We start from the raw sequence: 3,393 nt of genomic DNA, 5'->3' as shown, positions 1-3,393 counted from the left end.
CCGATTTTATTATCACTCGTATGATTACAGACCGAATTGGACTACACTCAGTCCTATTACTATTACTTATTATGCACACAACGAATTTAGTCTGACTTGCGTAGCGCGCGAGATTTCAACTGCTCTCCCACTATGAAAGATAAATCTGAGAGCGGTGAAGTCGTGATTCGATAGTCCGTCGAGCGAGAAAGTGAAATTTTCCCCCTTCAACTTTCTCGCTGCTGTTTTCTCCACTCAAATATTCTTTACGCTGTCTGCTTGAAAAATCATGATCGGACAGAGTAGACAGGGACTGCTCGTAGTTTATGACTGCATGGCGAACGCCTCGCTTTCTTAGCTAAATGTATGCTCTCATCGTTAGCGAAGTACGTATCTGGATAAATAGTTAAATATATCTTTGACCAGTTTAAAACAAGATAAAAGCAAACAGAGGCGACATCATAGTTGTAAGCTACCTCCTTCTAAGCTTTAATATTGTTCGCCTTTATGCACGGTCGAACCTACCCGTCCTCCACACTATCGTCATTTGCACCGAATTTGTCTTTCCTTCAGTCTTTCCGAGCTCATAAATTTTCCTCTCGTATGCTAATCGGAAACTTCGACAAATCCCTCATGTGTTCTGAAGCTGTTACGCCGTTGTTCAAAAATGGCCATGTATGGTCATTTTTCGCTTGTATAACAAAGCCTATTTTTATCAATGTTGAGCCACTTTTCTTGATTCTGCGTCACTCGCGAACAAAACAGTTTGTTACAAAAAGGATACTTGACAGACGTTATTGCAGATGGTGGTTGTAAGACCTGCAACTTAGGTAACAAACAACAAGAAAATAAATTTCGTCTTTATTTCAGGGGGCTGGCGGGTGGAAAGAGGAAACTCTTAGAGCTCGGAGCAAATCTTCGAAGCACGGACAAGAGCCAACACTAGGGACCTGTTTAAAGGTTCTCTGATACTAAAGAACTTTCCCCTTCAAGACAACTTCACAAAACGTTAATATGAAATTGTGAGTTAAACAAAAACACAAAAAAAAGCAGAAAACATGCAGACTCCATTTCATACATCTTTTTATTGGGTCTATTGCAAATAACATATAAACTTTCTTAGTATTCGTTCCATTAGTCATTCAGCTATAGAGCCAACAGCCCTCTGTCCGGGTTTAATTTTAGGCCCAGACTTCGCCTCGCTTTGTTTTTTTCAGAGCTAAGTACCAGGCAGGAATTAATGTGGATTGGTAAGAATTGTACTTCATCCCGAAAATCTCTTTGAAGACGCAAAACTTAAGTTTTAGATGAAACGTACATTCTTAAGGACGTAGGTCATTCATTTATATAAGCTTTGTCACGATAAATTGCTATCGAGTTTTCGTGGTTTGACAAGAATTTTGATATAAAACATTAAACTTTATTTTCGAAATTTCAATAAATATTTTGCCGAAAAAGAAACAATAAAGTATAAAGACGGCCCCCCTCTCCCCCCATATTCGAAATATTTACTAACTATTGGCCACGTTTGCCACTAAATACGTTATGATACTGAATAATCCTAACTTACCTCTTACCCCATTGGGAATAATCAGTAGTAATTGCTGTTACAGTGGAGCGCCCCAGTCCTCTAATCCTGTTTTCAATGTGCATAAAGGTTTTACCCTGATTACTTGGGATATAGTTATTAAAGCCACATCAATTGAGCTTTTAGATGATGAAAAATGTTCCTCGTTAAAATGCATGTATTGCATTTTTTTTGGTGCAGTTATTGTTATATATATTATAGTATTTATCACCGAGAGGAAATAAATTCTCGAGATATCCACTTACACTTAAGTAGCGTTCATAACCATAGGATCGTATCGTAACTAAGGGAATAAAGTTTATATCGAAAATTTTAGGAAGAAATAGTTAAAGAGCGTCTTTTTAGACAAGTGTTAAACCTGGAATCAAATAAACACCACATCCCGTGGAATATATGTCAACATCGCTACAGTTTCCTTTCTAGCGCCACTTACAGTAAAATGTCTATCCAATTGTGTCTGATTAGAATCTCAGAAATTATAGATTAAAGTAATTAGAGACCCCCCCCTCTCTCCCTGACTATAAGTATTTTTTTCCACATTCTTTTTTTCTATTTAAAATATTAAAGTTCTATGTTAACTTAAAACTATGTATATGATTGCTTGATTGGCTATTGGCTTCTGAAGTTGTCTCGCCGCAGAAATTAAGGTGACCTTGCCAGGCAAAACAACTTTTGCCATTATAAGATCTCGGCTGACCTACCAGAGACCAGATTGCTAAACCTTCCCGTCGGTCTGCAATTTTGTTTTATAACTTGCCTAGCTCTTCTGACAGAGACTGGTATGTTAAAGAGGACGGCGGCTGAGCACTTTTCCTTATTCGACGTTTGAAACTAAGCATCCAGACTAGGTCCAGGTCATTCAATATCATTTCACTTTTATGCACATATAGGTGTTTGCAAACGTGAATTGAGCTCGTATTTGAAGCATTTGACCTAATGGCTTGTGATAAACTAGGGAAATTAAGTGAATGAAACAAAAACGAAATTTTTGCTCTGACGAAAAGCCAACGCCCGAAACGTTAGCTTCAAAGCTTTCTACGGTGGCCAGTTTACATTATCAACTCAGTTGATAAAACCTAATTATCTTGTTATACTCTCCCACCGACGCAGCACCACAGTTTCTTTAGAAAGTAACCTCCTATTTATCTTTCTTAGTTTCATTTGAGTTTTATTCAGGACTTTGACAGCCGACAGCTTAATACAAGATGACCGGTAAGTAGAGGCCCGACTTTACCAGCGGCTATCACTTAATAAGCCTGTAATCGAGCTCACCGACCCCGACGAGCCTAAATTCAGTTCGAAATACGGTGATTATTTTAGAAATTGATCTAAATGAATAATAGCACCAGAACAGCTGAAAATGAATGCCACTGTTGTTGATCGCTTTTGAAAGTCGACCTATTTATTGAGTCTGGTACAAGAATACTACGTTCATCCCCTAAATCACTCCTTACTATTCCTACCTTGAACTCTGTGACATACCGTCAACTTACGTTTTCTTTCCATGCACCTCCATTATGGAATAATCTCCTAAATTCTCCTAGAAGTGTTGTTTCGGCTTCGTCTTTCAAAGCTGCCTTACAAACATTTTTATGTTGGAATTTTGTTCTCAAACTATGAGAATTGTTTCATATGTTTTATGTCTCTAGTGTTTTAGCTATTTTGAGTTGAATATTTATTTTGTAGTTGTGAGCGCATTGAGACTTGCAATGCGCACACTATAACATTGTTAGTATTATTATTAGCATCGTTGAAAGTAACGTGAACTTGTCAATTTGGCAGCCCGTACGTTGAGCCGATGAATCCCTCTTCGTGCCTTAAGAACT

Source organism: Pocillopora verrucosa, chromosome 5 (genome assembly GCF_036669915.1).
Source record: "Pocillopora verrucosa isolate sample1 chromosome 5, ASM3666991v2, whole genome shotgun sequence".
In the NCBI taxonomy this organism is placed as follows: domain Eukaryota; kingdom Metazoa; phylum Cnidaria; class Anthozoa; order Scleractinia; family Pocilloporidae; genus Pocillopora; species Pocillopora verrucosa.
Note: the sequence above shows the minus strand (reverse complement) of the source record.